The following is a 17156-nucleotide window of genomic DNA, read 5'->3' as shown; positions in this document are numbered from 1 at the left end:
TGACTCAGCACTTCCACTCCTACATCTTTAATCCAGAGAAACGAGAACATGTTTCTTCAAAAAGACTTGCACTGGATTGTTTGTGGCAGTTTTGCTCATAGTGGCCAAAAACTGGAAACAACCCAAACATCTATCAATAGGTTAATAGACTAATTGCAGTCATAGTGTGGGAAACTACTCAGCAACAAAAAGGAACAAACTGCTAATGAAAATAAATGGTGAATGAATATCACAAACAGTACACTGAATGAAAGAAGCCTTACAAAAACAGTACATGCTGTATGGTTCAATTTGTACTAATTTTTCTAACAGACAAAACTAATCTGGGATCAGAATAAAGGCTGTCTCTGGGATGAGGTAGAAATTGACTAAACGGTGTTATGAGGAAACTTTTTAGGATGATGATAGATAGGGATTTGGGTTACTCAATATATGTATTAGACAAAACTCAATGAATGGCTTACTTAAGATTTTCACATTTCATTAGATGTAAGGTTAGCCTCACACAAAAAAGGAAAGAAATGTTAAATTCTGTTTAATTTTCTAATTAGTTCTATGCATGTTGAAGTGTTTAAGGATAAAGTACTGAATTAGATATCTATTGCTCTGTAAAAATTATCGTAAAATGTGGTGCCTTAAAACAACAAATATTTATTTTTTTAATTTTTTTTACATCATTATTGGAGTATAATTGCTTTACAATGGTGTGTTAGTTTCTGCTTTATAACAAAGTAAATCAGTTATACATATACATATGTTCTCATATCTCTTCCCTCTTGCATCTCCCTCCCTCCCACCCTCCCTATCCCACCCCTCTAGGTGGTCACAAAGCACTGAGTTGATCTTCCTGTGCTATGTGGCTGCTTCCCACTAGCTATCTATTTTACATTTGGTAGTGTATATATGTCCATGCCACTCTCTTACTTTGCCACAGCTTACCCTTCCCCCTCCCCATATCCTCAAGTCCATTCTCTAGTAGGTCTGTGTCTTTATTCCCGTCTTACCCCTAGGTTCTTCATGACATTTTTTTTTTCTTAAATTCCATATATATGTGTTAGCATTTGGTATTTGTCTTTCCCTTTCTGACTTACTTCACTCTGTATGACAGACTCTAGGTCCATCCACCTCACTAGAAATACCTCAATTTTATGGCTGAGTAATATTCCATTGTATATATATGCCACATCTTCTTTATCCATTCATCCAGTGATGGACACTTAGGTTGCTTCCATCTCTGGGCTATTTTAAATAGAGCTGCAATGAACATTTTGGTACATGACTCTTTTTGAATTATGATTTTCTCAGGGTATATGCCCAGTAGTGGGATTGCTGGGTCATATGGTAGTTCTATTTGTAGTTTTTTAAGGAACCTCCATACTGTTCTCCATAGTGGCTGTACCAATTCACATTCCCACCAGCAGTACAAGGGTGTTCCCTTTTCTCCACACACTCTCCAGCATTTATTGTTTCTAGATTTTTTGATGATAGCCATTCTGACTGGTGTGAGATGATATCTCATTGTAGTTTTGACTTGCATTTCTCTAATGATTAAAGATGTTGAGCATTCTTTCATGTGTTTGTTGGCAATCTGTATATCTTCTTTGGAGAAATGTCTATTTAGGTCTTTTGCCCATTTTTGGATTGGGTTGTTTGTTTTTTTGATATTGAGCTGCATGTGCTGTTTGTAAATTTTGGAGATTAACCCTTTGTCAATTGCTTCATTTGCAAATATTTTCTCCCATTCTGAGGGTTGTCTTTTGGTCTTGTTTATGGTTTCCTTTGCAGTGCAAAAGCTTTTAAGTTTCATTAGGTGCCATGTGTTTATTTTTGTTTTTATTTCCATTTCTCTAGCAGGTGGGTCAAAAAGGATCTTGCTCTCATGGAGAGATATACCATGTTCTTGGATTGGAAGAATCAACATTGTGAAAATGACTCTAGTCCCCAAAGCAATCTACAGATTCAATGCAATCCCTGTCAAACTACCACTGGCATTTTTTACAGAACTAGAAAAAAAAATTTCACAATCTGTATGGAAACATAAAAGACCCCGAATAGCCAAAGCAATCTTGAGAACGAAAAACGGAGCTGGAGAAATCGGGCTCTGTGACTTCAGACTATACTACAAAGCTACAGTAATCAAGACAGTATGGTACTGGCACAAAAACAGAAATATAGATCAATGGAACAGGATAGAAATCCCAAAGATAAACCCATGCACATATGATAAAGGAGGCAGGAATGTACAGTGGAGAAAGGACAGCCTCTTCAATAAGTGGTGCTGGGAAAACTGGACAGGTACATGTAAAAGTATGAGATTAGAACACTCCCTAACACCATACACAAAAATAAGCTCAAAATAGATTAAAGACCTAAATGTAAGTCCAGAAAATATCAAACTCTTTGAGGAAAACATAGGCAGAACAAATACTTATTATATTACAATTTTTATAGGTGAATAATTTGAGAGTTACTTAGTCAGGTTGTTCTGGCTCCGGATCTCTTAGGAACCTGCAATCAAAATAGTAGAAGAAGCTGTAGTCACCTGAAAGCTAGACAGATATTGGAGAATTCTATTATGAGCTCACTCACATGGCTGTTGGCAGGAGGCCTCAGATCCTCATCATGCAGGTCTCTCTATAGGGCCACTCATGACATGATAGCTGGCTTACCCTAGAGTGAACAGTCCAAGAAAGATTGCAAAGAGGAAGACTTGGTGTCTTTTGTGATCTAGCCTTAGAAGTCACACACGATTACTTCTGGTATATTCAATTCAACCAGTCACACAGACTAACCCTGATACAGTGTAGGTAGGACTACACAAGGGTGAAAATATCAAGATGTGAGGATCATCTCAGAGGCTGGCTACTACAAGGGTAGTGATGTCTGCAACCCATGTTAAATGCATTCAGAAAAAGACAAATTGATAGATGGGTAGATGAATAAATAGATTGATAGACATGAGATAAAACATGTATAGCAAAATACTAACAATTGTGGAATCTATGTGTTAGTTGTATGTGCATTTGCTGTACACTTTCAATTTTCCATATGTTTGAATTTTTTTATAATTAAGTAAAATTAGGAGAAAATCCCTTCATCCTAAGGAGATATGAGAAGACGTGGACTCCTCTAAATAAAAAAGGTAATGTTTAAGAAGAGATAAGTCTTATTTGAAGGCAAAGATGTTGAAGAGTGATAGTTAAAATAAGACATAGATGCTGTTCTAAGGGATTGGATTGGAAGAAATGTTTACATTGCATGACCAGCAGACAAGCCTGAGAAAACCTCAGAGTGAACACCTCCATCTGCCCCCAAAATATCATGGTGGACAGCTAGTTACTTCCCATGTCTGTAGGTGACACAGATTGTGGCAAAATGGAAGCTGCTTTAGGATTGGGATTCAAGAGAAGACAGCAATGGCCTGTGTGTCACTGAAAACACATCTGAAGACAAGATGGGAATAAGAAGATTTCAGTGGATGCTGGTGCAGATTAATGACAAACACCTAAATTACATACAAACTCAAACTCACTTCTGGATCCAAGCACAATCCCAAGGAGAAAAGGGTTGGGAGTGATATCAAGGAAGGAACTGAGGAAGAATGGCTAAAAATATAGGAACTCATAATTAGTGGTTAGTGGTTTTCTCAGAACATTGGTGTCTTAAATACCTTTATGTGGCTTTCAAACTTTCAAAAGGAATAAGAAATATTTTTGGCATTGAAAATAATTAATGTAAGGGACATGATAGAAAAACTTGTACACAGAGGGAGTGCTCCTCACTTGGAAATTACTATCTGTGTTATTACAACCATAGTTCTTTTTTTTAAAAAAACTAATATGACTTTTCCTCAAAGAATATATTTCAAATGATTTTCTTAGGAATAAAACATTCCATACATAAAATAAAACAATGAAGTGCAACTCCAAGGTCTATATTTGACTCTGTCTATTATTAAAAAAAAAAGTAAAGTGAATCATTCCATATGATTAAACCATGTATTAATAGAGACAAACAGAAGCTCAAAAGCACATACACCCGCACACAGACTCAGAGATTGAAATGGAAAGAAAACCAAGCCCAGAACTGCTGAGAAATGGGGAGGGAGCTGCAGAGACACAAGCTAAAGATAGCACTTGGGCTTTCTTTCTGGTTGTGTGTGCCCTGATCCCATGGCCTCTCCACAGAGTCTACACAAGAAATCTTGGGGACAGACAGCAGGAAAAAAACATATGCAGACAGAGCAATTCAGAACAATAGGTACAGGACACTGTGGAGACTTGGACAGCCCCTCCCCTCTAACTGTTAGGAACTTACATGAAACATCATGAGTCTGGGGTGATGGTAATTAGGGGAGGGAGGGGATGTCTCAGGATACCTCTAAGTGGCCAACCCAACCCTCAGAGGCCTGTTTGTCACTCCTCAAGGGATTCAGGAGGATTTGGTTACCTCAGTCCAATGCACTTTCGGGAAAGTATAAACATCAAAGGAAACACAACAATCATTGAGTCTGTGCTACTTTTTTGGATAGCTATTTACTTTTTAAATTTTGTTTATAAAATACTTTACTTCTCTTTCTGCTTTCACTTTTTTCTTGTAGAGAGACCTGCATTGTCTCTTTCTGATCAAGTAGTGGAACCTCAGAGGCTATCCTTTCCCTACTGTACCTTTGATAAAGTGCAGAGCAAGATGAGTTGGGGGGGAGAAGGTCAGCCTGGTACTGACCAGAGGGCAGTGTGCCCACGCAGCTGTGAGAAAATTCAATCTCCAACTGGATCTTTTGTTCTTCTCATAAGCCATAGTCCCGAGAGGATGGCATTACCCAGGTGTGGCAGGATTTATCAGAGCCCAGTGAGCATGTCCCTGGAATAACTGAGAGAAAAACAAGTCCTTACCAATTAAGTTAGTCTGTGGAAACAGAAAGACATGAACTATTTTAGAATCTCTTTTTTTTGTCGTTAAAAAGTAGATTCTTGTTGTAACACAACATTCTGGCTTTCTTGTGATGGGATTTCTTAAAGCAGGGCCTGCCTGTAGTTAATGATGCCAGTTGCTACAGGCAAATCCCACTTTCTCAAACCAAGACAAAAACAAGATCTCCCAAGGAGCATCCCAGCTATGAACTCCAGTGTCTGAGGACACATTAAGGCAGCTGTCTGTTCAGAAGACAAGCAACAAAATATGCTATAAAGACACCCAGTTAAATTTCCAATTAAAATGATTTAGTGCCTTCAGTTTTTAAGTTTTCCCAATGTTTCCTGATGACCAGAATTATGTAATGAAGCTTCCAAGGTTTTAAATCTGCTAATTAATCTCTGCACCTTTACAATAACCCAAAGTAATAAAAGGCACAATGAAAAGGAGCAGATTCATGTCTGAGTGGATTAACCCTTAGGAGGCTGGTCTTTTTCAGGCTTGCCAGCTGAAGGGTTGAAGTGGGTTAGACTATTATTTGGCTCTGCGGGGAGGGAGCAGAGTCATGAGCAGTCTCTCCTATGGCAGAGGTGTCAGAACTGATTCTGCTTCTACCAAAATCCCTACCATTATGCCTGCTGTGATTCAGGTGGGAGAGAAGGCAAAAGCACTGTGGAGTCCTGAAAGGTAGAACTTTCAGAAACAGAGTTCAGTAAAGGATTGAAATAATTCTGAAAAAGTTCACGGGATGAAACTCTCTAAGGGGGAATTCAGGAAACCCTAGTCTGTGTGATGAACTAATGCAGATGTAAAGTGGAAAGCCACTGTTAACTAGCCAAACAGGTCTTCGGAGTAGAGAAAGATACTTCAGGCAAAAGAACATTCAATGTTTGTGACATGAAGCTGAGTTGTACCCCAAGGGAATGTTTATTATCCTGGATTAGAGTTAACAAAGGACTCAGGTATATTTGCTCAACTGTGTTACTGTGGTTCACAATGGGTATTTACATTGAGTACGTTATTTACCTATTTACCTACTTGCCCATTATTTACCTATTGACTCTCAGCTTTGAGACCAGCTTCTATGTTGCTCTGGGATGCTGAGGCTGGAGCCTGCAATCTGTATTTCTCAAATTATCTTGCTAGAAACTACTGGCTTCTGCTTAGGGTCTGCTAATGGAAGCTACTGAAGGGAGACTGAAAAGGGGAAGTAATGGAGGAAGAGTTCCTTTGCATTTTCCAGTTTCCATCCACACCACGCAAGCAGCAGACACAAGGTACTTATGAATTAGTCTTGATAAGAGCCAGAGCTAGGACTGAGACGTGGTTCTGTTTGACTACAAATGTTGTATGCTTCCTTTGATCCTACTTTGGCTCTCTGGTAGGAAAACTGAGAGAGAGCAATATCAGAAAACCCTAAGAAGGATCAAAAGAGTGGTTAGCAGTCAGTGCTTTGTGCCACAGAGAGTGTGAGAACTCAGAAAAGGCTGCTGGACTTGGCAATTAGGAGGGCGACAATGGCCCCAGATCTTTGTCCCATGGTGTTACAATCTTGGTTGCTTGTTAGAACCTGTAATTTGCTTCTGACCAATAGAACATGGCAAAGGTGGAGAGACTTTGAAGATGTAATTAAGGCCTTAGTTGGATTTGAGTTAATCAAGGAGGTTATTCTGAATGGCTTGACCAAGTTAGGTGAGGCCTTTAAAAGAGAACAAAGCATCAGAGATGCTGATGCCTGCTGGCCTGGAGGAAGAAGCAAAACTGCCATATTGTGAACTGCCTTTGAAGAGGCATGGCCTCTAGGAACTGAATGTCTCAGTCCTACAACAGAAGGAACTGAATTTTGCCAACAAACATGTGAGTTTGAAATAGCTAAAAACCTCAAATGTGATGACAGCTCTGGACGACAGCTTGATTTCAGCCTGATGAAGTCCTGAGCAAAACACCCAGCTAACTTGTGCCCAAAACTCCTGACCCATAGAAATTAAGATTTAATAAATTTACGTTTAAAGTCCCTAAATTTGTGGTAATTTGTTATGCAGTGATAGAACACTAACACAGGGACAGAAGCCAGACTTCAGGCAAACACCCACACACCCACACTGTTCCTCCAGTCACTGGCAGAACAGAACCCTGATACCAAACAGATCCATTATTTGGAATTGTGCTGACATTGCCCACCTGCCTAAAACAGCCTACCACTAAAACCCAGCCAGCAGACTGGGTCCCATTAGATAGCAATCTTATCACAGATCATGCCGAGGTTTATATGCCCTTTTGGAAGTTTGTGTTGAATTTCTGGCTCAACCCTCTGTGTTCCAGGCCCATGTTCTTATTACAGTATCTTAAAAAAAAAAAAAAAAAAAAGGCAGTGTGGTCTGGTTATTTTATTGCTGTTGTTATTTTACTATAAACAAAAGAAAGACTAAGGGAGTTTTTAAATTCAGTCATGGTATAAAGACTCTCACTGAACAATAACAAAATAAAACCTGTGAAAAGAGAGGCAGCAATAGCAATATGGAAATAAAAGGTCACCATTATGATTCTGAAGTCTCAGCAATTGAAATGGAAATGAATGTTGTTCATGAAGCTTTCCTAGGTGACTGGTTATTTTGCTTTCCCCACCAGGCAGTACTTCCCCATGCTAGACATGATGACAAAAGCATCTATGACAAATTCACAAAGGGATACATAGCTACCTCCATAATAAACAAGCTGAAATAGAAACTGGTAGCATCATCATGTACAGCTGAGCTGAAACGCCTTTAAGAAAGCAAACTGAATAACCTTGTCACATCCATTCTCCACACTTTTCCTTTGTCAAGTGCTCAATGTCCCTGTGAAGCCTCATTTCCCAATCTATTGCCAAAGGCTACCATTTCATATCACACATCAAAGTGTGAGAAATGTCAAGGTAATGAAAACTGACACTGTGGCAAGGAGAAGGTGAGCCACAGCCATTGTGGGGAAAGCTGGGTCAAGGTCCTTATCAGAGAGCACTGCATCATCCAGGCTCTCCTGCAGCTGTGCTCGCCCAAGAGCTGGACTCTGCAGCAGGAATACGTCTGTTGAATAACAGCCACAAAATGTAAGCTTGGGATTCACAACTAATTCAATGGCAAGATAGCCAAAATGACTTTCATATTCAAAACCAAAATCACTCTTGACCTTGAAAGGTTTGTTATGCCTCTGAAATATCCCCGGCTTATCTTAATAAACTGACTACTGAGTTTTTAATCCACGCACCTGGCCAAACATATTTAAATCTTTCTCAAAGAAAATTGTATGTTAAATCATGAATTTGGCTTACAAGCCACCTCTTGCAGAAGCAGATCCATATAAGTAAAGACTTTGGGAGTCTGAAGGATTTGGTTCTTGTACAGATCAAACACTGATGTACCCTGGATCGTTGGCCAAGTCGCAGAATTTCTTTCTTCAGTTTTCAACTTCAGAGAGTGAACTCTATTTCAGACCTTGAACTTATTACTAGCCCAACTGCCAGGGATCCTCTTTTGCAAAGAGAAATGTTGTCACTGAGTCCCAAAGTGACACCAGGACTAGTGATGTAATCGAGGTAATCAGAGACAGTCATTTGGAATTTATTTCAACAGTGAATTCACACACAGCTACAAAGCCTTCCAAGGCTGCACAAGCTCTCAAAACCACTGGTTAGATACTTTTGTTTGCTTAGAGTCAAAAATAACTCTGAAAGAAAGATAATTTTAAGACTAAGAAGGTTAGTATTTTTATCTGGAGTGAGAAATGCCTCCTGACGGAATATGTAGAGGTTATATCTGGATAAAATAGCATGCAGTAGCAGTAGTATAGATAGAAAACTAACCTGCCAAGGAGTATGTGGTTTTTAAAAGAGGGTCCGCTGCCATCCTTTTCATTAGTCTTTTCTTGCAATATGTTATTGGTACTCTATTTGGATTGTAAATAGTACCAAACTCCCTGTCTTGATGCATCCCCTTGTCCTGACCTGGGTTAAGTTGAGACCCACAGTCCTATATCCTTAGTACTGGATGTAGAACAAGGCACTGGAGAATGCTCCATCCCTTATCATCTATACCAGTTCACCATTTCTCTGCATGGTCTATGACTTCAGCACTGCCATGCAGACACATTTATCACATCCCTTCCAATTCTGAATTAGTCCCTTTCACCAAACACTAAGTTCTTTTTATTAAATTAAGAGTTTATTTTTAGAGCATTTTTACATTTACAGCAAAATTGAAGGCAAAGTATAGAGGTCTCCCATATACTCTCTGCCCCCACATGTGCACAGCCACATTATCAACATCCTCCACCAGATAAGTATATTTGTTACCATCAACAAACCTACATTGGCACATCAGAAACCCCCGAAGTCCACAGTTTACATTACGGTTTACTTTTGGGATTGTGCATTCTATGAGTTAGGACAAATGCATGACATGTATCCATCATTAAGATCTCATAACAGAGTATTTTCACTGTTCGAAAAATCCTCTGTCCTCTGACAATTCATCTCCTCTCTGATAACCTCTAGCAACCACTTATCTTTTACTGTTTGCATAGTTTTGCCTTTTTCAGAATGTCATATAGATGTACTCATACAGTGTGTGGTCTTTTCTGATTGGCTTCTTTCACTTAGTAATATGCATTTAAGGTTCTTCCATGTCTTTTTAGGACTTGATAGATCATTTCTTTTCACTGTAGAATAATTTTCCATTGTCTAGATGTACCATGGTGAACTCATCCATTCACCTACTAAAGAATATCTTAGTTGCTTCCAAATTTTGACAATTATAAATAAGGTTTCTATAAACACCCATGTATAGACTTTTGTGTGGACTTAAGTTTTCTAGTCCTTTGGGTAAATACCAAGGAGCACAATTGCTGGATCATATGGTAAGGGTTTGTTTCATTTTATAAGTAATCATCAAATTGTCCTCCAAAGTGGCTGCTCTATTTCTCATTCTTACCAGCAATGAATGGGAGTTCCTGTTGCCCCCTTCCTTACCATCATTTAGAGTAGTCAGTATTATGGATTTTGGCCACTCTAATAGATGTATAGTGATATCTTATTGTTGCTTTAATTTTTTATTTCCCTGATGTCATATAATGTCAAGCATCTCTTCACATGCTTATTTGCCACATATGTATATCTCCTTTGGTGAGGTGTATGTTAAGGTCTTTGGCTCACTTTTTTTATTTTTTTTTTAATTGTTGAATTTTAAGTGTTGCTTGTATATTTTGGATAACAGTTCTATATCAGATGTGTTTTTTGCAAATATTTCTCCCAGACTGTGGCTTGTCTTTTCATTCTCATGACATTGTTATTCACAGAGGGTAGATGGTTGTAAGTTAATGAAGCCCAGTTTATCAATTATTTCTCTCATGGATCATGTCTTTGGTGTCATATCTAAAAAGTCATCATGAACCCAAGGTTATGTAAATATTCTTCAGTGTTATCTTCTAGGAGTTTTATAGTTTTGTGTTTTACATTTAGGTCTGTGATCCATTTTGAGTTAATCTTTGAATTTTTGTGAAGGATGTAAAGTCTGTGTTTAGATTTTTTTTTTTTTTGGCATGTGGATGTCGAATTGTTTGAGCACGATATTTTGAAAAGACGGTCTTTGCTTCATTGCATTGCCTTTGTTCCTTTGTCAAAAATCAGGTGACATATATATGGGTCTATTTCTGGGTTCTCTATTCTAGTCCCTTGATCTCTTTGTCTATTCTTTGACTAATACCACACTTTCTTGAATACTGTAGCTTTATAGTGAGTCTTAAAGCTGGATAGGTCAGTCCTCCAACTTTGTTCTTCTCCTTCAATACTGTGTGTGCTATTCTGGGTCTTTTGTCTTCCATCTAAACTTTGTAATCAATTTGTCAATAGCCATAAAATGAATTGCTGGGATTTTGCTTGCGATTACAATTAATTTACAGATCAAGTTTTGAAAAACTGATATCTCAACAATATTGAGTATTCCTACCCATGAATATGGAATAGCTCTCCATTTATTTAGTTCTCATTTGAGTTCATTCATCAGAGTTTTATAATTTTCCTCAAATAGTATTTATATCTTGTTAGGTTTATGCCTAAATATTTCATTTTGGGGATGCTAATGTAAATGGTATAATGTGTTCAATTTCACATTCCATTTGTTCATTGCTGTTATTTGGAAAGTGATTTTTTTTTTGTATATTTACCTTGTATCTTATACTTTACTATAATTACTCATTAGTTCCAAGAGTTTTTTGGTTGGTTCTTTTGAATTTTCTACATTGACCATCATGTCATCTGAGAACAGAGTTTCATTTCTTGCTTCCCAATCAGTATACCATTTATTTTCTCTTCTTTTATTATTAAATTAGCTAATACTTCCAGTACGAAGGTTGGAAAGAGGTGGCAAGAGAGGGCAGTATGAATTCTTGATCAAATGATCAGATGTTCCACCATAACTTACAGAAATTACTACTCTGATCCATCTGGCCTATGAGTGTGCTTGCTTCTTGGGTTCTCAAGTATTCCTTCTGCATTTGCTAGTGTTGTTCTTTCTCCATGGCCATAATACCACATGGCTGCTGAATGGCCCTCTCCCCCTACCATCCACAGCAATTCTCTTGCTGCCAAAACGACTATATCTGTTATTACATCAGTCACTATTTGCTCTTTTATCTCTTGGCTCACTGAACTTCCTATGTCTCACCCACATGATCATATGGGGTTTCTGGTACTCTTTATTCAGCATTGGACAGAAAAAATACTCATCCTAAACATTTTTTCTTTAAATGAGACCAAATAGGTAGTCTCAGATGCTCACATAAATGGCAGAGGAGTAAGTTGAAGATAACAGAGATAATGGAGAACAGAAGAATGATACTAAGGATAAGTGTTTTCATAAGGTGCATATAGGAATGACCACTACCCAAGTAAATTTTGTAAAGAGTGGAGGCCACAGAATTGAAGGAAAGAAAAGTGAAGCCTGGGGGCCAAAGCAAGACAGAGGTTACATAAGCTGTTAATGACTACCTTGGCTAAAATTCTCTACTAGAGATTGTTTTATTACTTTTTCCAATCAATGAACACAGAATCTCTTTTCATTTATTGGTGTCTTCTTTAGTTGCTTTCAGCAAGGTTTTTAGTTTTTAGTGTACAAGTCTTTTTTCCTTTTTAGTTAGGTTTATCCCTGAGTATTTTTTTCTTTTTAAAAATTTATTCTTTTTGGTGCTATTATAAGTAGAATTGTTTTCTTAATTAATTGTTTTCTTACTTTGGATTGTTCATTCTTAATGTATAGTAACAACTGTTTTTTTTGTGTGTTGATTTTGCATCATGTAACATTGCTGAATTCATTTATTTCTTTATTATTTCTAACAGTTTTTATGGAAATATTTAGGCTTTATACATGCAAGATCATATCATCTGTGAACAGAGATAATTTTACTTCTTCCTTTCCAGTTTTTATGCCTTTTCCTTCTTTGTCTTTTCTGATTGCTCCAGCTAGGACTTTTTTTACCATATTGAATGGAGGTATCAAAAGCTGGCATCATTGTGCTGTTTCTAATATTAGAAGAAAAGCTTTCAGTCTTTTACTGTTGAGTATGATGTTAGCTATTAGGTTTTTTTTATGTGGTTTTATTTTATTATGTTGAGATACTTTTATTCTATTCCTAGTTTATTGAGAGTTTTTGTCATGAAAGGGTAGTGAATTTTACCAAATGCCTTTTTAAAATCATTTGAAATAGTCATATAGTTCCTCCCCCCTTTTTTGTTAGTGTAGTATATTACACTGATTTTTGTATGTTGAACCATCTTTGCATTTCAGAATAGATCCAGCTTGGCCATGATGTGTAATCCTCTTAATATGCTATTGAACTCAGTTTGCTAGTATTTTATTGGATATTTCTGCATCAGTATTCATGAGACATAGTGGTGTGTAGTTTCCTTTACTTGTAGTGTCTTAGTCTAGCTTTGGTATCATAGTACTAATAGCCTAATAGAATAAGTTAGAAAGTGTTCCCTCATCTTCAATTCTTGGGAAAAGTTTGAGAAGGACTGATGTTAATTTTTCTTTAAATATTTGGTAGAATTCACCAGTGAAGCCATTTGGCCCTGGGCTTTTCTTTGTTGGGAGGTTTCTGATTACTGATTTCATCTACTTACTGCTCATAGGTGTAATCAGATTTTCTGTGTCTTCATATTCAGTCTGAGTAGGTTGTATTTTTCTCGAAATTTGTCCATTTCATCTAGCTTATCTAATTTGTTGGTGTTCATAGTACTCTCGTGTAATGACTTTTATTTCTATAAAATTGGTAGTACTGTCTTTCTTTCATTTTTTTATTTTAGTTGCTTGAGTCTTCCATTTTCTAGTCATTCTAGCTAAATACTTGTCAATTTTGTTGATCTTTTCAAAGAACCAACTCTTGATTTTCATTATTATTTTTCTATTCTTTATTTATCTTGGCTCTAATCTTTATTATTTCCAAATAGGTTTATTTTATTGTATGAAATTATATCTTGGTAAAGTTTATTTTAGAATAGAAAAAAATCACCATATCACTATTCACTAGCTGTATCTAGCTCAGGTCCAGTACACTATTTTCTATGATTGAGTAAGTGAATGAGCAATCAAGTGAGCAAGTGGCTTGTATTAGTTAACAAGTCTTTGTCCTTCTCTGTTCTCAATGGCAAAAGCATTTTCAAGTGTCCCTTGCCCCGCTGGTTGATAAAACTGGCATTGTTTTATATTAAGTATCTGTTAAATGGTATGTATTGTTCTAGACGCTTTACGAACATTATCTCATTCAATCCCTTCTGAAGCAAATGTTACTGTTCTCACTTTGCTCACAGGCAGATAAAATAGATCTGAGATGACACATGATCTCAAAAATCTTATGTATGACAGAGGCAAGAATCAAATTTATTTTTATCTGTTCTTCTCCATTCTACCTTTTCTGATTTTGTTGTTTCAGGAAATAAAATATCTAGCTATGTGACTCAGTCTCAGAATTTTGAGAGAGAAAGAGAAAGATTACCATTAGTGATGCAGATTTATAACAGGATACCCAGAAATGTGGTTAGAGCATACAAGTGTGATCTCACCAACAGCAAGGTCACCTTGGTTCTACTATCAACCCAGGTTGGGAACTAAAAAACCTTTCAGTGTCACTCAGCATAATAAATTGAGCCCAAATAGCCTATTTTTCTTTGTTTACCTAGCAAACACACTTCCTCAAAACAATGCTCCAACGGGGCAGGATGAAGACTGCTATTCAACATGGAATTCCTTTTCGGGAGGAGTTATCTCTAAGGCACACCACAAGTGACTGAACTCTCTAATCTCAGACCACATATGGCTCCCTCCACAATCTAAGTTACTCTGGCTTTGATATCCCAGAATTCACCTTATGCACAAAATACATTGCTTAAATTACAGCAACTAGAGCCTTGGAAAACTGATCGTTTCTTCATTTCTAAGGGGCTGTACGCCCTCAGTAGTCAAGGCTACCCAGACCAGTACACTAGTTGCTAGTTCAATGCTTCCAGAGACCTGGCAGCAGTGATCCCTGTTTTAAGAAATTCCAAACTCACAGAACTAAAAAAAAAAAAAAAAAAAAAAAAAAAAAAATGAATCTAAGAGAGTAGTATTAATGTTCCCTTAAGGGATGTGTCCTATTTTTGTAAAGTCCAATAACTACTTAAAGATTTAATTCATTAGTCCGTCAAAATATTTAGTAAACACCTATCGTCAAGCTGGAAGAAAACACTTTTTATTCATGAAGAGATAACTAGCTCTTAAAAGCAATAAATGATATGTGCTTGGTGAGGGAAACCAACCATAAATAATACATTTGTTCAGAAGATTAAGCACTTTGAGTTGGAGTGTTCATAGAGTGGGAGGATTCGAGTATAAAAAGAGGACTGGGGAAAGCACTCCATGAAAAGCAGAGTGGTATTTGCAAAGACAAAGGATGAGTCAATTTGGCCATGGATTCTCTACTAATCTTTCTCATGCTTTCCTCCCTGCTTAGCATTTAACAGCTTCTAAAAACAAATCCTAGCTTCTCTTGGTAGGTAGGAGAAACAAATCAACCACCACTTACTAGCTTCATGACCTTGGGCAAGTCATTTAATCCCTCTGAGCTTCGGGTGATGAATTTATAAATTGAGGGTAACATCAGCTAGCAGTTTGTTCTGGGGGTTAAAGGACTACATGTGTACAAAAGAAACAAGTACAGTCAAAAACACATGATGTCATTTCCTTTTGCTTTTTCACCTATTGCCAAAGCATGGTAAATGTAAGGGAAAAAGAGTACCTGAGTGGGAGGAAGACCGCATAACCCGCGGAGTGGTCCAGGGTGAATAATGGTGGTTTGTTTCAGTTGCTTTCTCTGTGAAACAAGGGCACTGGCCATGAACTCTACGGTTCCTTTCCAGCTCAGTGATTCACGACTTCACATTGCTGAGCAAAACCCAGGGGATGTCTTATCTAAAGAAAGAAGAAAGATGGGCGGCACTGTGGGAAGCCTTGTGTTCCCCAGTCAAACTTTTCATTACCCGTAGAGAGCTTGGAAGATACTGCTTCTCTGGAGAGTACACACTTCAGACTGGAATGGCTCTGACTCAGGCGTCAGACTAGTAGTCTCAGGCAGGGCTTCCCCAAATTGGCCCCGTAAGACTGCAAGGACACCAGGCTTCCCATCCCGCCGCAAAACAAAGGACTCTGGTTGTAGGTGCTTCGCCAGTCCTCTGCAGCTGTGCGGAGAAAAGAACATGGTTGATGGATTTCCACCCTTCACAGAGCAAAGAAACATTTTCCTGTTACTTATTTGTAGCCTGCATGGGGCTTTTCTTGAAGAGGAAGGCTCCCCTCACAGGTGGGGACACACTGCCACCTACTGGCTCTCTGCCTCTTTTACACCAAGGAACGTTTTCCAAGGCCAAAGCAATGGAGACTTTCCAGACAGCCTATTCAGACAAATCCGAAAACACCAATAGTCTCTAACCTATTAATCCTATGAATGTATGATCAAATCTTGAGAGCTTCATGGAGAAAAAGTTCAAAATAATTCCTCTGTGGATATTCAAGGTCACACACCTGTGACGAAAATTAGTAGCCAAGGATATGTGAGAATTCCTTCAACAATTTCAAGTCATTTATGTGTACTAAGCATTATTTAACATGGAGGAGTATTGTCAGTACTTTATGCCATGTGATATTGTTGAAAGAACTTTCTCTTTTATATTTACAAATTCAACAAGATACAATAAAGCTACATTCTTTTTAAATACTTCTGGCATTGGTACTATCAGTAATTCAGATTTGCCCTCATTAATTTACACTATTAGGCTCTGTGATTAATCTTCTACTATTGGAATGGTGTGGACGTTAAAAGTTTATACAGATATAAATGGAACAAGCTATGTAATTTTATCAGGAAAGTGGTTTGAGGCTGAGTTCAGGAGCATTTTATTTGAAATGGCTTTTGTGTTTCTCTAACACAGACAGTGTTCTTTGAGTCTGGGACAGCTAATTGGTTCTATCTACCCCATCCCCCAAGTTATTCAGTATGTGTGTCTACCCTAATGTATAGTAGTTAGTAGTGAAGTGGCCATCTTCCCTTTTCACCTTGACATTTGGTCCACGATAGAAATATTTAGATTTTTATATAGGCAAGCTATTTAGTTCCACATTGTCTTGAATTTCTCCATTTTGAAGCTAGATTTTGGCTTTACATTTTCATAACCAAAAGTTCCTTTAAAGTGTTATGTTTGGCTCTGTTTTTTGCTTCATCCCTAGAGTAACAAGAAGGAAAAAAAAAAGAACTTCTTGGCATTTCCAGCCAGCAAGGCTTTTAAAAATATTGATGTCCAGTCTCAGATCTCCCCATTTCATAAGCCTAATGGGGCAAGAAATGAACATAGCCACCCTCCCTTTGGTGTACCCTCTGCCTCTTTTACACCAAGGAACGCTTGGTGTAGCCCTCTCTTTCAAGACACAGTATTCTCCAAAGTTATTGAAACATAAAAAAGGCAGAGAGGCAGATACTCCTGAAAAGGATGAAGAGGAGACCAGTGGTGTGAGATCCCACTTTCTCCATGGCAGCGCCTCCTCTGTGTGTTCCAAGAAGATGAGAACACTCTCCGAGGAGGTCAAAACACCCACTGGACTCATTTCCTATACACTGCCTTGTACCTGTCTCCTCTTATTTATCAGGCTAGGCTGCATGCTCTCTAGTTTTGGGAAGGG

Source organism: Stenella coeruleoalba, assembly GCF_951394435.1.
Source record: "Stenella coeruleoalba genome assembly, chromosome: 13".
Taxonomy (NCBI): Eukaryota; Metazoa; Chordata; class Mammalia; order Artiodactyla; family Delphinidae; genus Stenella; species Stenella coeruleoalba.
This window is presented reverse-complemented; position numbering follows the sequence as displayed.